Source organism: Dama dama, chromosome 23, assembly GCF_033118175.1.
Source record: "Dama dama isolate Ldn47 chromosome 23, ASM3311817v1, whole genome shotgun sequence".
NCBI classification, from domain to species: domain Eukaryota; kingdom Metazoa; phylum Chordata; class Mammalia; order Artiodactyla; family Cervidae; genus Dama; species Dama dama.
Window position 1 is genome coordinate 48,107,223 of NC_083703.1, and position 26,363 is coordinate 48,133,585.

Consider the following 26,363-nt stretch of genomic DNA (forward strand, 5'->3'; position numbering starts at 1 on the left):
GAGTGCATCATGAGAAACGCTGGGCTGGATGAAGCACAAGCTGGAATCAAGATTCCTGGGAGGGATATCAATAACCTCAGATATGCAGATGACACCACCCTTATGGCAGAAAGGGAAGAAGAACTAAAGAGCCTCTTGATGAAAGTGAAAGAGGAGAGTGAAAAAGTGGGCTTAAAGCTCAACATTCAGAAAACTAAGATCATGGCATCTGGTCCCATCACTTCATGGCAAATAGATTGGGAAACAGTGGAAACAGTGGCTGATTTTATTTTGGGGGGCTCAAAAATCACTGCAGATGGTGACTGCAGCCATGAAGCTAAAAGACTCTTGCTCCTTGGAAGAAATGTTACGACCAACCTAGACAGCATATTAAAAAGCAGAGACATTACTTTGCCAACAAAGGTCCATCTAGTTAAGAATTGGTTTTTCCAGTAGTCATGTATGGATATGAAAGTTGGACTATAAAGAAAGCTGAAAATTGATGCTTTTGAACTGTGGTGTTGGAGAAGACTCTTGAGAGTCCCTTGGATTGCAAAGAGATCCAACCAGTCCATCCTAAAAGAGATCAGTCCTGGGTGTTCATTGGAAGGACTGATGTTGAAGCTGAAACTCCAATACTCTGGCCACCTGATGCAAAGTGCTGACTTGTTTGAAAAACCTCTGATGTTGGGGAAGATTGAGAGCCGAGGAGAAGGTTGAGATGGTTGGATGGCATCACCAACTCAATGGACATGAGTTTGGGTAAACTCCGGTAGTTGGTGATGGACAGGGAGGCCTGGCGTGCTGCAGTTCATGGGGTCGCAAAGAGTCGGACACGACTGAGTGACTGAACTGAGCTGAACTGAACTCCCTTCCAAAGACCTACTAAGATACACTTCCTATAATGCTTTAGGAGTGGCATATCTCCATTATTAGAATCCCAGCCAGGATCAGCAAGGGATTTGGGTTTTTTTTTAAAGTTTTTATTTATTTATTGACTGTGCTGAGTGTTCGTTGCTGTACATGGTTGTTATTACTGTTCTCTACTAGCAGTGAGTTAGGTTTACTCTCTAGTTGTGGTGTGCAGGCTTCTCATTGCATTGACTTCTCTTGTGGTGGAGCATGGGCTCTTAGGGCACGTGAGCTTCAGTAGTTGCAGCACATGGGCTCAGTAGCTGTGGCACACAGGCTTAGTTGCCCCACAGCATGAGGAATCTTCCTGGACCAGTGATTGAACCCGTGTCCTCTGCACTGGCAAGTGGATTCTTAACCACTAGACCACCAGGGAAGCCCAGAACTTCCAGATTTGCTTCTGGAGTTCCATCTGGATCTGCTAGATGAAGCTGGTGCTCTTTCTCTCTAGCCTTGTCAATGTCCACCCTCCTTTCAGTAAACATTATGCTCGTGAGAGTGTGAATGTCTGCCCAAGAGGGATGGTGAGTAACAAAGACAGAAGTGAAAAGTTAAGGCATGTAGAGGGGGTCCTCTCAATAAGCACAGTTTTTCCAATAAGCAAATGTTGAAGTTGAGAATGGGCTTCCCAGGTGGTGCTAGTGGTAAAGAACCTGTCTGTCAATGGAGGAGATAGAAGAGACACAGGTTTGATCCTTGGGTTGGGAAAATCCCCTGGAGAACATCATGGCAACCTGCTCCAGTATTCTTTCCTGGAAAATTCCATGGACAGAGGAGCCTAGCAGGCTATAGTCCATAGGATCGCAAAGAGTCAGACATGACTGAAGCAATTTAGCATGCACACACAAAGTTAAGAATGGCTTGTGCATCCATAGAAACTCAGCTGGTTGGCCATATGTATTAATTTAAGGCCTCCTATGAGATATCAGCACAAGGGAAATTGCCCTGCTCAGTGAGCCATTCAAAGGCCATTGCTCTTCTGATCCTAACATATATTGGGACAACACACTATTACAATAGAATATCATCTCTTTCTTAGTCACAAGCCCACAGCTATATTTTGCTCTTTTATTTAAGATATGCTCCCAAGGACTTTCCTTATGGACAGATGGAGCATTTTCCATATTTAAATTCAAAAGCAACAAAACACAAAAATCATAAGCATATACCAATATCAAAAGCACAGACAGATTCCATCATGAATAAACACAAAACGAAAGCAATGAAACAGTTCACAAATCAGGCAGAGTCCAGCAACAATTCCCCTCTCCAACAGGGTACCCCCAAACAAATGCAAAGCAAATTGGCTTTTCCCCCTAAGGAAAAGCCCAAACACCCTACTATATAGAGCCTGTCAACTCCCAAATGTCAATTCTTTTTTCCAACTGCCAAGTGCTGAGGCAGCTAGTTACACTTCAGGAAATTTTGAAGAGAAGATCCTCAGGAAAAGTGGTCTTAGCAGTTGTTAGGGCCTGACCCCAAAATTCCCCAATCAGAGGAGTAGGCCACAAGCAGCAAGGCTCCTGACTGACTTTGTTACAATTGTTACCAAGTCCAAGCTTGCTCTACTCACCACATAACAGGCAAATAAGTCAAGAGACAAGCTGTTGAGGCAAGAAATAGTGACTTTAACCTGAAAATTAGCAGGCTGAAAAGACGGTAGACTAGTGTCTCAAAAAATATCTGAAATGGGGTGGGGCAGGCATGACTTACATAGCAGGCCTGCTCAGCAGCCATTGGTCAGTGCTGACATGTGCTCCACCCATTCCCCCACCTCTGTATAAAAAAGCCTGAATTTGAACTGGGAGAAGATGGTTTGGGGGACAAGAACAAGCTTGGGCTTGGTAACACATCTTCACTCAGTCTGAATTCAGGCTTCTTTTAGACAGAGGATTGGGAGGAGTAGGAAGCCCACTGGTGATTCCAACCAATGGCTGAATGCGACTGCTCATGGTTGCTTGATAACAGCGTCTCCCTAACAGTTGCTCACTAACGGTCGCTCATTTGAGGGAGGGGCCCACTTCAGTGCCAACCAATGGCCAAGCAGGACTGCTACTGTTTGCTCACTAACAGCTGTGTGCCTGCTCTGCCCCTATTACATCATTGAAGACCATGCAGACTTCAAAAGATAATCATGGCATACTGCAAACAGCTCTATAAACAGATTTAGCAACAACTACAGTAAGTCCCCTACACGCAAACAAGTTCCATTCCGAGAGCATGTTTGTAAGTCCAATGTGTTAATAAGCCCAACAAATTTCGCCTATGTAACCTAACACAATAGGCTATATAGTACTCTACTGTAATAGGTTTATAATCCTTTTCATACAGGTAATATATAAACAACAAACACAAAAAATAAACATTTTTAATCTTACTATATAATCTTATTGTACCCTGAAAAGTACAGTAGTACAATACAACAGCTCGGACTTCTTAGCAGTGCCAGTTTCATCACCGTTGCTTTTACACTTGCTTCTGGACATCCTGGGCTTGGAATAAAGATGTTGTACTACTGTATTCTGTACACCACTGTACAATAAAGTACACAAAAGCCCAATTCCTTGTAGAGGATGTGTGTAGGTGATAATGTACACCAGACACATGAACTAACTTACATGTTTGGACATGCAAATACACATTTGCATCTTTGAAAGCTCACAACTTGAAGGTTCATATGTAGGGGACTCACTGTACTATAAAAGTACAAACTTACCACAACTCACACAATTGAAGTAGATAATCTGAATAGCCAAATAGCTATTAAGGAATATGAATTTATAATTAACCCTCAGACAGTTTCACTGGAGAATTCTAGCAAACATTTAAAAAATAATTAAAATCGATTCTACAAAATTTTTTCCAAAATGGAATAAGAGGAATGAATACTTCCCAACTAGTGAACTAGGAAACTAGTATTACCCTTGTACCAAAACCAGTTAAAGAGAGTACAAAAAAAGAAAGAAAACTATGGACCAATATTTCTCATGAATATAGATGCAAAAATTCTTAACAAAACAATGATAAATAGAATTCAGCAATATGTAGGAAGAACTATATATCATAAACAAGTAGGGCTAGTTCCAGAAATGCAAGGCTGATTCAATATTCAAAAACCAATTAAACTACATAATATACAAATTAACAGGCTATTGGGGAAAAAGTCACATAAATATATCAGAAATTTCCTAACAAAATAAATAGGTCCTCTTTGTGGATGACATGATCTTCTACTTAGAAAATCTCAAATAATATTAAAAAGCAATAATAACCCCCCCCTAGAACTAATAAGTTCAGCATACAAAATCAACCTACACTATCAACAAATACATGGACACTAAATTTGAAAATACAAAACCGTTTACAGTTACTTAAAAAGATATGCTTACATGCAAATGTAACATAACTCATACAAAACTTATATGCTGAAAACTACAAAACACAGATCAAAGAAATCTAAAGAGATCTTAAAAATGGAGGGACATACTATGTTCATGGATTGAAAACCCAATATGGAAAAGAAGTCAATTATTCCCAAATTGGAATACAAGTTCAGCAAATCATTGCAAAGTATCAGCAGGACTTTTTTGTAGGTTTAGAAAATATTGTTACAAAATGTATAAGGAAAGGCAAAGGAATTATGACAGTTAAAACAATGAAAAATAAGAATAAAGGGGGGAGGAATCAGTCTGATTATAGGGCTTATTATATAGCTATCATTAAGACTGTGTGGTTTTGGCAGAGAGATAAAGATACAGATCAAAGGAACAGAATAGAAAACCCAGAAATCACCCAAGTATAATGAAAGTGTTTTTTACAAAGGTGCAAAAGCAATTTAATATTGGAAGGATAGCCTTCTCAAGAAATGGTGATGCAGCAATTGGGCATTTATAGGCAAAGAATGAACCCTGACCCAATTCTCACACTTTATAATCAACTTGAAATGGATCATGAACTTTAATGTAAAATGCAAAACAATAAACCTTTCAAGAACAAACATACATGAGAAAATGTTTATGTTCTAGGGCTAGAAAAGAGTTGCTAAATTTTATGCCAAAATCCTGATAAATAAAAGGCAAAAATAATAAATTTATTTTCATCATAACCAAAAACTTTTTCAGTGTAAGAGATCTTTTAAAGAGGATGAGCATCTCTAGACAGGGAGAAAATATTTGCAAACTACATATCTGAAAAAAAAAATGATATAACCAGAGTATATAAAGAATACTTAAATCTCAATAGCTTGAAAAAAACCAAATCAGTTACAAAATGGGCAGAAGAGACTTTTGCTGAAGGGGATATATGGATAGCAAATTGACACATGAGAAGTTCAACATGATGAAACATTAGGGAAATGAAAATTAAGACCACAGTGAGATATCACTATATAACTATGATGATAGTGATTAAAACAAATATAGCAGCAGGAAGAGACCACGATGATGCAGTAGGGGGAAACTGCACTCACCTCCCCATGACCATATAAAGAATATCTCTACAATTCTCACTGAAAACAAACTAGAGACTCTCAGAAAGAGTCTCCTACAACCGAGGCTTCCACATGGAGTTGTGCAGGAAGGATCAGGTTGGGACTTGAGCTCCAAGCAGCAGACACGAAGAGGAGGGGGATTACATGGGCTTGGGGATCCTCCATGCGGAGTCAGTAGTTAGAACCACATATTGGGAACCTCAGGCCTGAGGGACAACACCCAGAAGATAATTCCCCTTCAGTTCAGTCAGTTCAGTTCAGTTGCTCAGTCGTGTCTGACTCTTTGCGACCCCATGAATCGCAGCACGCCAGGCCTCCCTGTCTGTCACAAACTCCCAGAGTTTACTCAAACTCATGCCCGTTGAGTCAGTGATGCCATCCAACCGTCTCATCCTCTGTCGTCCCCTTCTCCTCCTGCCCTCAATCTTTCCCAGCATCAGGGGCTTTTCAAATGAGTCAGCTCTTCACATCAGGTGGCCAAAGTATTGGAGTTTCAGCTTCAACATCAGTCCTTCCAATGAACACCCAGGACTGATTTCCTTTAGGATGGACTGGTTGGATCTCCTTGCAGTCCAAGGGACTCTCAAGAGTCTTCTCCAATACCACAGTTCAAAAGCATCAATTCTTCTGCGCTCAGCTTTCTTTATAGTCTAACTCTTACATCCATACATGACTACTGGAAAAACTATAGCCTTGACTAGATGGATCTTTGTTGACAAAGTGATGTCTCTGCTTTTTAATATGCTGTCTAGCTTGGCCATAACTTCCCTTCCCAGGAGTAAGTGTCTTTTAATTTCATGGCTGCAATCACCATCTGCAGTGTAACCCTGCTTGATTACTCCCAGGTAAAAGATTGAAACTACCCAGGGAATTAGAAAATACAAAAAGAATCAGTCAGAGCTGAAGAATACAATGACTAAGATGAAAAACAATAAAAGAATTAATAGTAGACTAGGTGATATAGAAAATGCATAAGAGACCTGGAATACAGGATAGTGGAAAACATCCAATCAGAACAGCAAGGTAAAAAAGAAATGTTTAAAATGAAAATAGGGTTTCCCCGATGGTCCAGTGATTAAGACTCTGCCTTGCAATACAGGGGACACTGGCTCGATTCCTGGTCTGAGAAGATTCCACTTGCCATGGGGCAACTAATTTGTTGCACTGCAACTACTGAGCCAGCATTCCAGAGACTTCTAGCCACAACTATTGAACCCACACCCTGCAACCACTGAAGCCCAGGCACCCCAGAGCCTGTGTTCTGCAACAAGAGAAGCCACCACAATGAGAAGCCCTTGCACTGCAGCTGGAGAATAGCCTCCACTCACCACAACTAGACAAAGAGCAACAAATAATTTTTTTTAATGAGAACAGCTTAAGAGGCTTCTAGGACATTACAGAGGTCCCAGAGGAGATTAGAGAAAGGGGTCAAACATTTATTTGATGAAATTATGGCTGAAAATTAACTGAACCTGGAAAAAAACACAAAACAGATACCCAGGTTTATGAAGCACAGAGAATCACAAACAAGATGTAATCAAGATAAAATATAATTAAAACAGCAAAAGTTAAAGATAGACAATTCTTAAGGCAACAAGAGAAAAACAATGAGTCACATACAAGGGAACTCCCATAAGCTTATCAGCTGATTTTTCTGCAGAAAATTTGCAGCAAGAAGGGAGTGGTAATTTTAAGTGCTGAAAGGGAAAAATCTACAGCCTAGAATACTCTACTGAGAAAGATTATAATTCAGAATTGAAGAGGAGGCAAAGAATTCCTCAGACAAGCAAAAACTAAAATAGTTTGTCAATATTAAACTGACCCTGGACTTTCCTGGTGGTTCAATGGTTAAGAATCCACCTTCCAATGCAGGGAACATGGATTTGAGCCCTGGCATAGGAAGATTCCACATGCCACTGGGCAACTAAGTCCAAGCGCCCTTGCTCTAGAGCCTGTGAGCTGCAACTGCTGGGCCCGTGTGCCACAAACTACTGAAGCCCACACGCCCTAGAGCTTGTGCTCTGCAACAAGAGAAGCCACCATGAGAAGCCTACACACCACAGTTAGAGAAAGTCTACACACAGCAGCCAAAATATATAAATAAATAATATTTTAAAAAAATTTTTAAATACTAAACTGACCCTAAAGGAAGTGTCAAAAAGGCTCTCTAAATGGAAATGAAAAGGCTACAAGATATACAATTTATAGGAAATGAAAAATTCCACTAGTAAAAGCAACTATATGATAAAGGCCATCACCCATTTAAACAAGTTAGTACAAAGATTAAAAAATAAAAATTGTAAAATCAACTATAACTGCAATAAACAGTCAAAGAATAAACATGAAGAAGTAAAATAAGACATTTAAAACACAAAATATTAGGAAGGGGATTTAAAAATGTAGATCTTTTAGAATGTGTTTGAATTTAAATGATTATCAGTTTAAAACAAGCAGATGTAGCCAACAAATATATACTCCATGGTAACTATGCATCAAAAATCTACAATAGATGCACAAAAACTAGAGATAGGAACACAAACATACCACTAAACAAAGTCATCAAACTACATAGAATAAATGAAAAGGAGAAGAAAAGAATGAAGAACTACAAAAACAGCTGGAAAACAAATAATAAAATGGCAATAAGTACACACTTATCAATAATCCCTTTAAATGTCAATTGACTAAATGCCCCAAGTAAAAGATGTAGCATGGCTGATCTAATTTAAGAAAAGAAGACCCAGTACTGGCACAAAAATAGACACAGAGATCGATGGAACAGAACAGAACCCAGAAATAAACCCACACACTTGTAGACAATTAATCTACAACAAAGGAGACAAGAATACACAATGGAGAAAAAGCAATCTCTTTGATAAGTGGTGCTGGGAAAACTGGACAGCTACATATAAAAAAAGGAAACCAGAACATTCTCTAACACCACATACAAAAATAAACTCAAATAAACTAAAGACCTAAATATAAGATTCAAAGCCACAAAATTCCTAGAAGAAAACATAGGCAGAAAACTCTTTGACATAAATAATAGCAATATATTTTTGGATCTATCTTCTAAAACAAAGGAAACAAAAGCAAAAATAAGTGGGATCTATTTCAAGTTAAAAAGCTTTTGCACAACAAAAGAAACCAGTGACAAAACAAAAAGACAACCTACAAAATGGAAGAAAATATTTCTTAATGATAGGACCAATAAGGGGTTAATATACAAAAGACATAAACAGCTCATACAATATACAATTCAACATCAAGAAAACAAACAACACAATTAAAAAATGGCCAGAAGACCTGAATATACATTTTTCCAAAGAAGACATACATACAGCCAACAGGCACATGAAAAGATGTTCAACATCACTAATCAGTAGAAAAATGCAAATCAAAACTGCAATGAGATATCATTTCACACCTGTCACAATGGTTACCATCAAAAAGAACACAACAAATGTTGTGGAGGATGTGGAGGAAAAAACGGGAACCCTCACATACTGCTGGTGGGAATGTTCATTGGTGCAGCCACTGTGGAAAATAGTATAGAGGTTCCTCAAGATATTAAAAAGAACTACAATATGACCCAGCAGTTCCACTCCTGGGTAAGTATTTTAAAAAGCAAAAATACTAAGATACATGCACCCCAACATTCATAGCAGCATATTTACAATTGCCAAGATATGAAAACAATTTAAATATCCATCAAGAAATTTTGTGCACATAAACACACACACAAAATGGATTATTAATAAAAAAAAGTAATGACATTTTCTGGGCTTCCCTGGTGATCCAGTGGTTAAGAACCCTTCTGCCAATGCCTAGGACACAGGTTTAATCCCTTATCTGGGAAGATTCCACAGGCTGTGGGACAACCAATCCTGTGCCTCACAGCTACTGAAGCCCACACACTCTAGAGCTCATGTGCCACAACTACTGAAGCCCACACACTCTAGAGCCTGTGCTCCACAACAAGAGAAGCCACCACAATAAGGAGCCTGTGGACCACAACTAGAGAGTAGCCTGCTCACCACAGCTAGAGAAAGGCTGCATGCAGCAATAAAGACCCAGGACAACCAAAAATAAATAAACAATTTTTTTAGAATTAAAAAAAAAAAAAATCTTGCCATTTGTAACAATATGGAAGGACTACAAGATAGGGGAAGGGAATTAAAAGGTACAAACTATTATGTATCAAATAAGCTACAAGGATATATTGTACAATGTAGGAAATATGTTGTTCAGTCGCTAAGTCATATCTGACTCTTTGTGACCCCATGGACTGCTGCATGTCAGGTTTCCCTGTCCTTAACTGTCTCCCAGAGTTTGCTCTAACTCATGTCCATTGAGTCAGTGATGCCATCCAACCATTTCATCCTCTGTCACCCCCTTCTCCTGCTACATTCAATCTTTTCCCAGCATCAGGGTCTTTTCCAATGAGTAGGAAATACAGCCAATATTTTATAACTATAAATGGAGTATAACTTTTAAAATTGTGAACTACTATGTTGTATACTTGTAACTTATATAATATTATGTATCAACTGTATCTCAGTTGAAAAGATCCATCTATATGCTGCTTACAAGATACTCACTTTAGAGGTAAAGACACATATATACTGCAGGTGAGGGAGATGGAAAAGATATTTCATGCAAATGAAAATGGCAAGAAAGCTAAGGTAGCAATACTCATATCAGACAAAGGAGACTTTAAAATACAACAAAAGACAAAGAAGGGCATTATATAATGATTGAAAGATCAATTTATATTATAAGAAGAGGACATAACATTCATTAACATATGTGCATCTAATCTAGGAGTACCTAAATATATAAAGCAAACATTAATAGACATGAAGGAAGAAATTGACAATAATTGAAATCCCCAATAATAATAGGGGACTTTAACACCCACTTAAATCAACGGACAGATCATCCAGACAGAAATCAATAAGGAAAAGGTGGTCTTAAATAACACATCAGATCAGTTGAACTTAATTGATATCTATAGAACATTCCATCCAAAACAGCAGAATACACATTCTTTTAAAATATACATGGAATATTCTCCAGGATAGATCATGTGCTAGGTCACAAAACAAGTCTTAATAAACTTAAAGGGATAAAGATTACTTTATGCAGCTTTTCCAACCACAAGGGAAACTGGATATCAATTACAGAAAGAAAAATGGGGAAAACACAAATATGTGGAGACTAAACAACATGTTACTTGAAAAAAAAAAGGATCAACAAGTAAATCAGAAAATACTTTGAGAAAAATGAAAATAAATCTTTCCAAAGTTTGCAGGAAGAAGCAAAAGCAGTTCTAAAGGGAAGTTTATAGTTATACACACTTATCTCAAAAAAACGTGTAAAATCTCAAATAACCTAACCTATCATCCAAAGAAATTAGAAAAAGAAGAAAAAACAAAGTCCCAAATCAGTAAAAGGGAGGAAATAATAAAATATCAGAGCATAAAAAATAATATAGAGGCCAAAAAATAATAGATAAGATCAACAAAACAAAGGGCTAGTCTTTTGAAAAGATAAACATAATCTTAGGCTCATTAAGGAAAAAAAGAAGACACGCCAGTCAGGATGGCTGCTATCCAAAAGTCTACAAGCAATAAATGCTGGAGAGGGTGTGGAGAAAAGGAAACCCTCTTATACTATTGGTGGGAATGCAAACTAGTACAGCCACTATGGAAAACAGTGTGGAGATTTCTTAAAAAACTGGAAATAGAACTGCCATATGACCCAGCAATCCCACTTCTGGGCATACACACTGAGGAAACCAGATCTGAAAGAGACACGTGCACCCCAATGTTCATCGCAGCACTGTTTATAATAGCCAGGACATGGAAGCAACCTAGATGCCCATCAGCGGACGAATGGATAAGGAAGCTGTGGTACATATACACCATGGAATATTACTCAGCCGTTAAAAAGAATTCATTTGAATCAGTTCTAATGAGATGGATGAAACTGGAGCCCATTATACAGAGTGAAGTAAGCCAGAAAGATAAAGAACATTACAGCATACTAACACATATATATAGAATTTAGAAAGATGGTTAACGATAACCCTATATGCAAAACAGAAAAAGAGACACAGAAGCACAGAACAGACTTTTGAACTCTGTGGGAGAAGGTGAGGGTGGGATGTTTCGAAAGAACAGCATGTATATTATCTATGGTGAAACAGATCACCAGCCCAGGTGGGATGCATGAGACAAGTGCTCGGGCCTGGTGCACTGGGAAGACTCAGAGGAATTGGGTGGAGAGGGAAGTGGGAGGGGGGATCGGGATGGGGAATACGTGTAACTCTACGGCTGATTCATATCAATGTATGACAAAACCCCCCCAAAAAAAATAAAAAAGAAAAAGGAAAAAAAGAAGAGAGTGCTGGCTTCAGCAGCACATATACTAAAACTGGAATGATATGGAGAAGATTAGCATGGCCCCTGTGCAAAATGATATACACATTTGGATGCATTCCAAACTTTAAAAAAGAGAAAGACAAGAAAAAAAAGGGAAGGGGACCCAAATAAACAAATAAAAAATGAAAGAGGAGAAATTATAATCAACATTACAGGGAATGAAAAAATGATAAATAGTCCAATGGTTAAGAATCCACCTTGCAATGCAGGAGAAATGGGTTCAACCCCTGGTCAAGGAACAAAGATCCCACATGCTACAGAGCAACTAAACCCATGTACCACAATTACTGAGTCCACATGCTCCAGAGCCCATGTGCTGCAACTAGAGAGCCTGCATGCTGCAACTACTGAAGCTCACGTACCATTACTAGAAAGTCCACAAACCACAGGGAAAGACCCTGCATGATGAAATAAAGACCCTGTGTGCTGCAACCAAGACCCAATGCAGCCAAACAGATTAAATAAATAAAAAGGATACTATAAACAATTATATGCCAACAAATTCAACAGCCTAGAAGAAATGGATAAATTTCCAGAAACATATGGTCTTCCAAAACTGAATTGGGAGAAATAGACAATCTGAACAGATCAAGCATTAGTAGTGAAACTGAATTAGCAAAAAACAAAAAGTTTAGTCACTCAGTTGTGTCTGACTTTTTGTGACCCCATGAGCTGGAGCCCACCAGGCTCCTCCATCCATGGGATTTTCCAGGCAAGAGTACTGTAGTGGGTTGCCATTTCCTTCTCCAAACAAAGCAAAATAAAACAAAAAAATTCCCAGCAAACAAAAATCCAGGACCAAAAGCCTTCACAGAATAAGTCTAACAAACATAATAAAAGCTAAAGCTTATCCTTCTCAAACTATTTAAAAAAAAAAAACTGAAGAGAAAGGAACACTCCCAAATGTATTCTATGATGCCACCATTACCCTGATACCAAAACCAGAAAAAGATACTACCAAAAAGAAAGAAAGGGAAATTACAGGCCAATACCTCTGATGTCTATAGACACAAGAATTCTCACTAAAATATTAATGAACCAAATTCAATAATATATTAAAAGGATCATATACCACAATCAGTGAAATTTATTCCAGGGATGCAAGACTAGTTTGATATCTGCAAATCAATCAAAGTGATCCATCACACTAATAAAAGGAGAGATTAAATCACATGATCATCTCAACAGATTTAAAGAGCATTTCAAAAACTTTGACATTCATTCATGATTTTAAAATAACCTCCCATCAAAGAGGGAGATTATATATGACAAAACCATAGCTAACATCATAGTTGATGTGAAAAGCTGAAAGCTTTTCCTTCAAAATTGGGAACAAGACAAAGAAACCCATTCTTGCCACTTCTATTTGACACAGTGTTAAAATTCCTAGCCAGCAATTAGACAAGAAAAGTAAATAAAAGGCATCCAGGTTGGAAGAGAAGTGACAGTAAAACTGTCACTATTTGCAGTAACATACTATATATAGAAAACCCTCAAGTCTGTAAGCCAAAAAACTATTAGAACTAATAAATGAATTCAGTAAAGTCTTGGGATAAAGGATTAATATATGGAAATGTTTTTCTATACACTAGTAATGAACTATCAAAAAGAGAAGGCAAGAAAACAATTTAAAATTGTATCACAAAGAATAAAATACCTAGAAATAAACTTAACCAGGAAGGTGAAATACCTATACTCTAAAAATTGTAAAACATTGATGAAGAAAATTGAAAATTATACCGAAAAAAAGGTAAAGATATCCTGTGTTCATGGGTTGGAAGAATTAATATTGTTAAAATAACCATACTACCCAAAGAAATCTGCATATTTAATGTAATACCTATCAAAATATCCATGATATTTTTCACAAAACTAAAATAATCTTAAAATTTCTATGGAACCAAAAAAGAGATCGAATAGCCAAAGCAATCGTGAGACAAAAGAACAAAGCAGGAGGTATCAAGCTTGCTGACTTCAGGATTTACTACAAAGCTATGGCCCCAAAAGAAATGAGAACTCATATTTACACAAAAACCTGTACACAGATGTTGATAGTAGCCTTATTCATAATAGCTCCAACCTAGGACAGAGGAGCCTGGTAGGCTGCAGTCCATCGGGTCACTACGAGTCAGACATGACTGAGCAACTTCACTTTCACTTTCACACATTGGAGAAGGAAATGGCAACCCACTCATGTGTTCTTGCCTTGAGAATCCCAGGGACGGGGGATCCTGGTGGGCTGCTGTCTATGGGGTCGCACAGGGTCAGACACGACTGAAGTGACTTAGCAGCAGGAGCAGCAGGCACAATTTAGATGCCCTTCAGTGGGTGAATGTTCACAGAAATTTGAGGACAGATGCTGCAGTTTAGACTCAGACTATTTGTGACTTTCCAGAGAATGAATATATGATTAGGGCAGAGTCAGGATGTATGCTGAGAGGCTCGGAAAGAAAAATGATGACACACTAGCAGAACAGAATAATTCAGTCTATAATTGGTAAATATTGAACTGCATCTATAAGGCCTTAAGGTTTCCAGATCTGCTTCAGTCCAAAACACTTAGGAAATACAGATTCAGTAGGGCAACCTCCTAGGCTTACCGAGCAGCATGCGTTTTTCCTTCTTTGGCAGAGATGAGCCTTGTCATCTGTTCCCCTACATTTAGAACAACCTGTGAATAATTTCGGAGAAGGAAATGGCAACCCACTCCAGTGTTCTTGCCTGGAGAATCCCAGGGACAGCAGAGCCTGGTGGGCTGCTGTCTATGGGGTCGCACAGAGTCGGACACAACTGAAGCGACTTGGCGGCGGCGGCGGTGAATAATTTCATGCGCAAAGTGACCCACTTTGTGGAACACAAGTTTTGTGTGTGGATTTATGGGTGTTTGTGTAAGATGTATGTGTATGTAATATGCCGTTTGCAATCCTCAGAAAGGTTGTTGTTGTTAAGTCACTAAGTTATGTTAAACTCTTTGAAACCCCATGGACAGCAGCACGTCAGGCTTCCCTGTCCTTCACTGTCTCCCAGAGTTTGTTTAAATTCATGTCATTGAGTCAATGATGCTATCTAACCATCTTATCCTCTGCTGCCCTCTTCTCCTCTTGCCTTCAGTCTTCCCCAGCAGTAGTGGCCACAGGACTGGAAAAGGTCAGTTTTCATTCCAATCCAAAGAAAGGCAATACCAACGAATGCTCAAACTACCACACAATTGCACTTACCTCACATGCTAGTAACATAATGCTCAAAATTCTCCAAGCCAGGCTTCAACAGTACGTGAACCTTGAACTTCCAACTGTTCAAGCTGGATTTAGAAAAGGCAGAGGAACCAGAGATCAAATTGCCAACATCCGCTGGATCATCAAAAAAGCAAGAGAGTTCCAGAAAAACATCTACTTCTGCTTTATTGACTATGCCAAAGCCTTTGACTGTGTAGACCACAACAAATACAGGAAAATTCTTAAAGAGATGGGAATACCAGACCACCTGACCTGCCTCTTGAGAAATCTGTATACAGGTCAGGAAGCAACAGTTAGAACTGGACATGGAACAACAGACTGGTTCCAAATAGGAAAAGGAGTATGTCAAGGCTGTCTATTGTCACCCTGCTTGTTTAACTTATATGCAGAGCACGTCGTGAGAAATGCTGGGCTGGATGAAGCACAAGCTGGAATCAAGACTGCCGGGAGAAATATCAGTAACCTCAGATATGCAGATGACACCACCCTTATGGCAGAAAGGGAAGAGCAACTAAAAAGCCTGTTGATGAAAGTGAAAGAGGAGAGTGAAAAAGTTGGCTTAAAGCTCAACATTCAGAAAACTAAGATCATGGCATCTGGTCCCATCACTTCATGGCAAATAGATGGGGAAACAGCAGAAACAGTGGCTGACTTTATTTTTGGGTGCTCCCAAATCACTGCAGATGGTAACTGAAGCCATGAAATTAAAAGACGCTTGATCCTTGGAAGAAAAGTTATGCTAGACAGCATAATAAAACACAGAGACATTACTTTGCCAACAAAGGTCCGTCTCGTCAAGGCTGTGGTTTTCCCAGTAGTCATGTATGGATGTGAGAGTTGGACTATAAAGAAAGTTGAGTGCCAAAGAATTGATGCTTTTGAACTGTGGTGTTGGAGAAGACTCTTGAGAGTCCCTTGGACTGCAAGGAGATCCAACCAGTCAATCCTAAAAGAAATAAATTATCCCTGAATATTCATTAGAAGGACAGATGTTGAAGCTGAAACGCCACTACTTTGGCCACCTGATGTGAAAAACTGACTCATTGGAAAAGACCCTGATGCTGGAAAAGATTGAAGGTGGGAGGAGAAGGGGAAGACAGAAGATGAGATGGCTGGATGGCATCACCGACTCAATGGACATACTCCAGGAGTTGGTATTGGACAGGGAGGCCTGGTGTGCTGCAGTCCATGGGGTCGCAGAGTCAGACATGACTGAGTGACTGAACTGAACTGAACTTCCCTAGCCTTAGGGTCTTTTCCAGTGAGTCGGCTCTTCGCATTAGGTGGCTAAATATTGGAGCTTCAGCTTCAGCATCAGTTCTTCCAATGAATAGTAAGGACCTCACCAAGTGAGCAAACAGCACCAGACTACATCAGAGACATGTTCCTCAAAATACCACAAGATGGCAGCACATGCACACAACATTTGAACTGCCTTCATCCAGAAAAGTGTAAATAAAAGTTTAGTCAGTCAAGTCTGACTCTGTGATCCCATTGGACTGTAGCCCACCAGGCTCCTCTGTCCACGGGATTTTCTAGGCAAGAGTACTGGAGTGGGTTGCCATTTCCTTCTCCAGAGGATCTTCCCAACCCATGGATCGAACCCAGGTCTCCCACATTGTAGGCAGATGCTTTACTGTCTGAGGCACCAGGGAAGTCATCCAGAGAACAGTGTAATTAAACTGTCCCCTGTTAATACCCCTGCCATCCTGGAAAACTCTACACTAAAGGTTTATGATGAACCTTTATGACATCCTTTATGGTATCCTTTTATGACAATGTGTTGCAAACACGAAGAAATTTAGGTAAATACATAGATCCAAGAGATGGCCAGAGGCACTTCCTTAGTGGTCCAGTGGTCAAGAATCTGCTTTCCAATGCAGGGAATGAGGGTTCAAGCCCTGGTCTGGAAACTAAGATCCCACATGCCATGGGGCAACTAAGCCCACATGGGTTTATGAGGGTGTCGATACTGGACAGGACATCTTTGAGATGTGACTGTGGGAACACACCACTGAGGAGACAAGATCAGTGATGGAGAGCTGGGAGGCCAGTGTGCTGGAAATGTTAATATTATCTACCAAGATATTGATCTTATCAAGGAATATGACTAGGCAGTGTCAGAGAAAGTTTCAGCGATTCAGGAAGTGAAACTTCAAGGAATAAACTCATCTACCCAGACTTTCCCTGGAAAAGGAAATGACAACCTACTCCAGTATTCTTGCCTGGAAAATTCCATGAGCAGAGGAGTCTGGCGGGGTCCTTGGGGTTGCAAAGAGTCAAACACAACTGAGTACACACACACACACCCAGAATTTGGTAGATCACTGTCACCGCAATGATGGTAGGAGAAACAATTCCTGGCGAGAAGGAGGGAGCATGTTCCAGGAAAGCAACAGTGAGTGGGGGAGGAAACAGCCCCTTCTCCCCACCTTCAGGTCCACAGAGGTACAAAAAGTTCAGAAAACATCCACAACTGAGAGAGCAGAGGGGAAAGGTGATCTAGCATGCCAGCTGCCAGGCACGTGTGGCCATGAGCACCTGAAATGTGACTGGTTGGCTGAGGAACTGGATCTTTACTTGAATTTAATTCCAATCAGGTTAAAAGCTGAAGCTATATAAAAATTTTTTCTGTTAATCACAGATCTATTGTTTTGGTAGGACGACATGTCACTTTAACTGTTGAAAATCCAAACTGAAATATGCTCTAAGTGCAAAATACACAGCATATTTCAAAGACAGTATTTAAGATAAGTTTAAATATATCAATATTTAAAATATTTTAAGTTTATTAATATTTTTATACTTTTGCATGATAAGTATATTACTAACAGGTAACATATATATGTTTTTGCATGTTGGATTTGTTTTGTTTGAGAAAATAAATTATCAAAATTAGTTTTGTCTGCTTCTTTCTACTTATTTTTTTTTTTAATTTTGTTTATTTGGCTGCACCAGGTTTTAGTTGCAGCATACAGGATCTTTGATCTTCACTGTGGCCTGTAGGATCTTGTTCCCTGACCAGGGATCAAACCCAGGCCCCCTGAGTTGGGAGTGCAAAGTCTTAGCCACTGGACAACCAGGGAAGCCCCTTTACTTATTTTAATGTGAATACTAAAAAACTTAGAATTACATGTATGGCTTACTTTACATTCCTATTGGGCAATGCCAGCTTAGGGAAAGATGATGAAAGAAGCTCCTAGAAAAGAAATAGGCACTTAGCTGACAACTGACCAAATGTTTCGAAAGGCACAGTAGAAAGGCCAGAAAGGGTCAGAGAGGCGGAAGCACGCTCATGATTGTGGGTGTCTTGGAACTGAGGGACCTCCAGAAAGTCCTGGGCCTCTTGTGGTGCCTGGAGAAAACACAGACAAATATAAAGAGCTGTCGTGATTTTCTCAAAGCAAGAACCAGTGGTGAAGCCATGACTGGAGGTAAGAAGATGAGCCATGTCTAGTTGGGAACCCTAACTCACTCTGCCAAAGGAGGCAGGGAAAACAACTCTTTTGAAGGAAACCTATTCTTCAAGGTATGAAAGTAAAGGAGGAGTCAGGGGTGACTCGAAGATTTGGCAACTGGAAGGATGGAGTTGCTTTTTATCAAAAAGGGAAGACTGGAAATCAAAGTTGGGGTGGTGGTGATGAACAGCATGGAATCACACCGGGACACACTAGGTTCAAAGATTCTCTTAGACTTCCAAGGAGAGATCCTGAAGAGGCGATTAGTTGTAGGAGTCTGCAGTTCACAGAAAAGTTGAGGCTAGAGATAATCTGAGAGTCTTCAACATCTAGATTGTATTTAAAGCTATGGAACATGAATTCTGAGACTTCCGTAGTGACGCAGCAGTAAAGAATCCACCTGCCAGTACAGGAGATGCAGGTTCGATCTCTGGGTTGGGAAGATCCCCTGGTGAAGGAAATGCTAACCCACTCCCGTTGGATTTCCAGCTGGGAAATCTCATGGACAGAGGAGCTTGGTGGACTACAGTCAATGGGGCCTCAAAGAGTCAGACATGACTTAGTAATTAAACAATGACAAAAACAACAATGTGAATTCTGAGGTCAAAAAATTCTAGATCATTACAGCTATTTCCCATTAGTTTGCTGAATAACTATGAAATAAATAACCCCTAATTCATTTTTTAGCTTATTTTTTCCCCTGATGTATCTTCCTATTGGTCTTTAACTCAATCATATATTACACTGAACACCTGCTGATAGGGGGTACAAGGGTCCAGAAGCCAGACTGGTGTTTCTACATTTCCTAACAAAGAGGACCTATTACCACTGACTCATTGAGAGCTTCCTAACTGCTGCTCACCACGCTTACAAGTTGCTCCTGCCTCATTGCAAATGTTTCCCTACATGCCTGAAATTTGTTAACAAAAAATTAAATGTTTGGTGAGAGTCTTTTGAACTGAACTAGCTATATCACCTCAACTGACGAAAAGTCATTCTCTTTGCATTAGGCCAACTGGTGAATAAGCAGTTCTCCTGTCCAGATCCTTAGAATAGAACTTTCTGCACAGTAGTTAAACAAGAGCATATAGTAGCGAAAGAGAGAGGGAGGAAGGAAGAGAAAAAAGTGGGGCAGGGGGAAGAGAAGGAAATTGCATCAGATAAATCTGTCTTTCCTTTTGTGGCTCCTTAGTTAGCTGAAACAAAACAAAAACTCTTAACTGTCACCATTTAACCCTGATTTGGTTTTGCACTCTACTTCCTTCTGGAAGCACCCCACCACCACCTGGCATCCCATCCCTCTTCCCACACAACTTGTACTACAGATGCCGCCCCTCATGGACATAACTGGGAAGGTATTTTAAAAGTGGCTTCCAAGTTGAAGAGAGAATTTAAAAAACCACAGAGGTCAGACTGCAAGCTTATCATTTCAATTACCAATTTGCTGAGGAACTGAAGCTTAAAATTAGTGGTGACAGAATCAGAACCAGAGCCCTTACTCCCTTTTCTGCCTTCTCTTTTAGCTTATTACAGACAATTAAAAACACATACAAAAGTATACAGAATTGTATAATGATTCCATACATACCCATCAAATTCCCTGGAGGCTCAGATGGTTAATAATCCACCTGCAATGTGGGAGATTCAGGTTTGATCTCTGAGTTGGGAAGATCCCCTGGAGAAGGGAATGGCCACGCACTCCAGTATTCTTACCTGGAGAATTCCATGGACAGAGGAGCCTCATCCATGGGGTCGCAAAGAGTCAGACATGACTGAGCAACTAACACTTTCACTTTCTTTCATCAACATTTTGCCAGTATATTGCTTTATTCATCCCCTCTTCTATTTGTACTGAATTGTCATAAATAAAATCCAAAATACAATGTCATTTCTCTTGTAACTACTCTAGCATGCCTCTCTAACTGATAAAAATAGTTTAAAAAAGAAAAACACATGCCATTAAACATTCAGTAAAGCTAACAATAGCTCCTTTAGTATCATCTAATACCTGTCCATATTCATTTCCCTGATTATTAAAGGTGTCTTTGTAGTTCAGTCATTGGAATCAGGATTTTGAAAATGCATACATTGCATTTGGTTGTATGTCTCTTAAGTCCCTTGAAGGATGTGGCAATCTTACTGCTCTTTGCGATTTAACGCCATTGATTTCTTCAGGAGAGTGGACCAATTAGCGTCCAGGATGTTCCTTGCTCTGAGTTTGGCTTTTGGCTTCCTGCGGGGTTGCCTGTGTTGCATGGTGCTCTCCTGTTACTTGTAGCCCCTGTACACGAGAAGTCAGGCCTAGAGCCTTACTCATGTTCAGATTCAACTTTCTAGGCATGAAAAATAGATAGGAGAGATTGTTCATTTGCTATGACTATCCATCAGAGGCATATCATACAGAGCTCCTGGCTGTTTCTGGTGATGCTGAAGCTGTTTACCAGGTCCAGGGGGTACTGGCCTGAACCCTCCATCATGAAGTTTCCTATCAGGGCTTCTCTGATGGCTCAGTGGTGAAGAATCCACCTGCCAATGTGCATTCCATCCCCAGTCCATGAGGATCTCGCATGCGGTGGAGCAAATAAGCCTGTGCAACACAACTATTGAACCTGTGCTCTAGAGCCCGGGAACCTCAACTGATGAAGCTCAGGCACTCTGGGGTTTGTACTCAGCAACAAGAGAAGCCACAGCAATGAGAAGTCCATGTACAGCAACTAGAGAGTAGCAAACACAGCAACAAAGACCCAGCACGGCCAAAATAACAAACAAATAAAATAAACCTTCCTATCAACTTTCACACTGTGGTTCTAGCATCACTCTGAAGATACATTCATTATTTCATTAATGCTTGTTGCTGTTGTTTGTTATTGCTGCTGCTGCTAAGTCACTTCAGTTATCTCCGACTCTGTGCAACCCCATAGACGGCAGCCCACCAGGCTCCCCTGTCCCTGGGATTCTCCAGGCAAGAACACTGGAGTGGGTTGCCATTTCCTTCTCCAATGGATGAAAGTGAAAAGTTAAAGTGAAGTCGCTCAGTCGTGTCCGACTCTTAGTGACCCCATGGACTGCAGCCTACCAGGCTCCTCTGTCCATGGGATTTTCTAGGCAAGAGTACTGGAGTGGGCTGCCATTGCCTTCTCCGGTTGTTTGTTATTGTTTGGGCGGCGCCCGAGAGGAGCTACCCCAAGCCCGAGGTCAGGGGTGGCGGCCGAGAGGAGCTACCCCACGTCCAAGGAGCAGCGGCTGCATGGGCGCAGGAGGGCCAAGAGGAGCTACTCCACGTTCAAGGTCAGGAGGAGCGGCCATGAGGAGATCCCCCTCGTCCAACGTAAGGAGCAGCGGCTGTGCTTTGCTGGAGCAGCAGTAAAGAGATACCCGACGTCCAAGGTAAGAGAAGCCTAAGTAAGACGGTAGGTGTTGCCAGAGGGCACCAAAGGGCAGGCACACTGAAACCATAATCACGGAAAACTAGCCAATCTGATCACACGGACCACAGCCTTGTCTAACTCAATGAAACCAAGCCTTGCCATGTGGGGCCACCCAAAACGGCCAGGTCATGGTGGAGAGGTCTGACAGAATGTGGTCCACTGGAGAAAGGAATGGCAAACCACTTCAGTATTCTTGCCTTGAGAATCCCATGAAGAGTATGAAAAGGCAAAAAGATAGGACACTGAAAGATGAACTCCCCAGGTCGGTAGGTGCCCAATATGCTACTGGAGATCAGTGGAGAAATAACTCCAGAAAGAATGAAAGGATGGAGCCAAAGCAAAAACAATACCCAGTTGTGGATGGGACTGGTGATAGAAGCAAGGTCCCATGCTGTAAAGAGCAATATTGCATAGGAACCTGGAATGTTAGGTCCATGAATCAAGGCAAATTGCAAGTGGTCAAACAGGAGATGGCAAGAATGGACATCGACATTCTAGGAATCAGCGAACTAAAATGGACTGGAATGGGTGAATTTAACTCAGATGACCATTATGTCTACTACTATGGGCAGGAATCCTTTAGAAGAAATGGAGTAGCCATGATGGTCAAAAAAAGAGTCCAAAATGCAGTACTTGGATGCAATCTCAAAAACGACAGAATGATCTCTGTTTGTTCCCAAGGCAAACCATTCAGTATCACAGTAATCCAAGCCTATGCCCCAACCAGTAACACTGAAGAAGCCGAAGTTGAACGATTCTATGAAGACCTACAAGACCTTTTAGAACTAACACCCAAAGAAGATGTCCTTTTCATTATAGGGGACTGGAATGCAAAAGTAGGAAGTCAAGAAACACCTGGAGTAACAGGCAAATTTGGCCTGAGAGTACGGAATGAAGCAGGGCAAAGGCTAATAGAGTTCTGCCAAGAGAACACGCTGGTCATAGCAAACACCCTCTTCCCATAACACAAGAGAAGACTCTACACATGGACATCACCAGATGGTCAACACTGAAATCAGATTGATTATATTCTTTGCAGCCAAAGATGGAGGAGCTCTATACAGTCAGCAAAAACAAGACCAGGAGCTGACTATGGCTCAGATCATGAACTCCTTATTGCAAAATTCAGACTTAAATTGAAGAGAGTAGGGAAAACCACTAGACCATTCAGTATGACCGAAATCAGATCCCTTATGATTATACAGTGGAAGTGAGAAAAGATTTAAGGGACTAGATCTGATAGACAGAGTGCCTGATGAACTATGGATGGAGGTTCGTGACATTGTACAGGAGACAGACATCAAGACCATCCCCATGGAAAAGAAATGCAAAAAAGCAAAATGGCTGTCTGAGGAGGCCTTACAAATAGCTGTGAAGAGAAGAGAAGTGAGAAGCAAAGGAGAAAAGGAAAGATATACCCATTTGAATGCAGAGTTCCAAAAAATAGCAAGGAGAGATAAGAAAGCCTTCCTCAGTGATCAATGCAGAGAAATAGAGGAAAACAACAGAATGGGAAAGACCAGAGATCTCTTCAAGAAAATTGGAGATACCAAGGGAACATTTCATGCAAAGATGGGCATAATAAAGGACAAAAATGGTATGGACCTAACAGAAGCAGAAGATATTAAGAAGAGGTGGCAAGAATACACAGAAGAACTGTACAAAAAAGATCTTCATGACCCAGATAATCACAATGGTGTGAGCACTCACCTAGAACCAGACATCCTAGAATGTGAAGTCAAGTAGGCCTTAGAAAGCATCACTATGAAAAAAGCTAGTGGAGGTGATAGATTTCCAGTTGAGCTATTTCAAATCCTGAAAGATGATGCTGTGAAAGTGCTGCACTCAATATGCCAGCGAATTTGGAAAACTCAGCAGTGCCACAGGACTGGAAAAGGTCAGTTTTCATTCCAATCCCAAAGAAAGCCCATGCCAAAGAATGTTCAAACTACCACACAATTGCACTCACCTCACATTCTAGTAAAGCAATGCTCAAAATTCTCCAAGCCAGGTTTCAGCAATATGTGAACCGTGAACTTCCAGATGTTCAAGCTGGTTTTAGAAAAGGCAAAGGAGCCAGAGATCAAATTGCCAGCATCTGCTGGATCATCGAAAAAGCAAGAGAGTTCCAGAAAAAACATCTATTACTGCTTTATTGACTATGCCAAAGCCTTTGACTCTGTGGATCACAAAAAACTGGAAAATTCTGAAAGAGATGGGAATACCAGATCACCTGACCTGCCTCTTGAGAAACCTATATGCAGGTCAGGAAGCAACAGTTAGAACTGGACATGGAACAACAGACTGGTTCCAAATAGGAAAAGGAGTACGTCAAGGCTGTATATTGTCACCCTGCTTGTTTAACTTATATGCAGAGTACATCATGAGAAACACTGGGCTGGAAGAAGCACAAGCTGGAATCAAGATTGCTGGGAGAAATATCAATAACCTCAGATATGCAGATGACACCACCCTTATGGCAGAAAGGGAAGAGGAACTAAAAAGCCTCTTGATGAAAGTGAAAGAGGAGAGTGAAAAAGTTGGCTTAAAGCTCAACATTCAGAAAACTAAGATCATGGCATCCAGTCCCATCACTTCATGGGAAATTGATGGGGAAACAATGGAAACAGTGGCTGACTTTATTTTTTTGGGCTCCAAAGTCACTGCAGATGGTGATTGCAGCCAAGAAATTAAAAGATGCTTACTCCTTGGAAGGAAAGTTATGACCAATGTAGATAGCATATTAAAAAGCAGAGACATTACTTTGCCAACAAAGGTCCATCTCGTCAAGGCTATGGTTTTTCCAGTGGTCATGTATGGATGTGAGAGTTGGACTGTGAAGAAAGTTGAGCGCCAAAAAATTGATGCTTTTGAACTGTGGTGTTGGAGAAGACTCTTGAGAGTCCCTTGGACTGCAAGGAGATCCAAACAGTCCATCCTAAAGGAGATCAGTCCTGGATGTTCACTGGAAGGACTGATAGTGAAGCTGAAACTCCAACACTTTGGCCACCTCATGCAAAGAGTTGACTCATTGGAAAAGACCCTGATGCTGGCAGGGGTTGGGGGCAGGAGGAGAAGGGGATGACGGAGGATGAGATGGCTGGATGACATCACTGACTTGATGGACATGAGTTTTGGTGAACTCCGGGAGTTGGTGATGGACAGGGAGGCCTGGCGTGCTGCAATTCATGGGGTCGCAAAGAGTCGGACATAACTGAGCGACTGAACTGAACTGAAGAGAGTCGCTAAGTCATGTCTGATTTTGTGACCCTATGGACTCTAGCGGATTGCCATTTCCTTTCCATCATTAATGCTTGCAAGATGGCAATTTTTCTAATTCTATCATTCCTTTTGCTTCTATTAGCTGAAATTCGTCTATAAAGGGAAATTTTTCTTTATTAACTACTTGGTTTTCCTGCTATGGGACTTCCCAGGTGGCACAGTGATAAAGAACCCACCTGGCAAGGCAGATGATGCAGGAAATGTAGGCTCCATCCCTGGGTTAGGAAGATCCCTTGGAATAGGAAATAGCAACCACTCCAGTAATCTTGCCTGGAAAATTCCATGGACAGAGGAAACTGGTGAACTATATAGTCCATGAGGTGGTAAAAAGTCAGACACAACTGTGCACATACCACTTTTCCTGCTATGTAGTTGATCTTATCAAGGATAAATGTTTGATTCTGTCCATTTATTTACCAATTGTCAAAGAACTACATTTTTCCCTGGTAAATTCTAGTGGTGACAAATGCAGGGCTTTTGTTCTTTCAGTTTTTTCTTGTATCATTATAATGTGTTTCAGTCTATTATCTGTTTTGGTGCTAAACTGTTCAATCTTAGGTGAGTGAAAGTCCCTTCAGGTTGGCTTTTGCGCTCTTTTACTTCTCTGATACCTTCCCTTTTTTAGGCATAATAAGATATCCCGTGCTCCTGTCCTTTAAGCCCTGCCCTACACCTGTTGAAATCTATTTTCTGCTGGTCCAATGGCAATCCACAGGCTTTCTTGATACTGCCTGTTTCTTAGGGCCTATCTGGGCCTTTCCTTTAGCTAACAGTTGTGGTCATGAGAATCTGCTTTTCACTTGGCAAGATACCTTGGAAAGTTTACTCTGTGGGTTTATATAACCTTTTCTTTATAAGGCCCCTGAAGCTCTTTGCATGCCCAGATCTCATGCTTTGCTTTTTGTTTTGTTTTTCCTCTTAACATCACTGCTTCATAGCCACATAGGCAGATACAGAGGAAAAGCAGGAGAAAGAAGAACATTCTGGAGGGCCAGGTTGGCCCTTGAAAGAATCCAGTTTTAATTCAAGCACTGCCTACCTCCTTCCTCTCCAATCACTGCTTCCCTTGGCCAGAGTGGATGGCTTGGCTGAGGCAACTTCTGGAATGGGCATTTGACATCCAACATCCAAAG

At 40.6% G+C, this 26,363-nt stretch overlaps 1 non-coding gene across 1 annotated transcript; it reads left to right on the forward strand.

The window, feature by feature from the left end:
• Positions 1-11,788: 11,788 nt before the first annotated feature.
• On the forward strand, positions 11,789-11,893 carry LOC133045313 (U6 spliceosomal RNA). Its single transcript, XR_009690192.1, has one exon. It is a non-coding gene; the product is annotated as a U6 spliceosomal RNA (small nuclear RNA).
• The last annotated feature ends 14,470 nt before the right edge of the window (positions 11,894-26,363 follow it).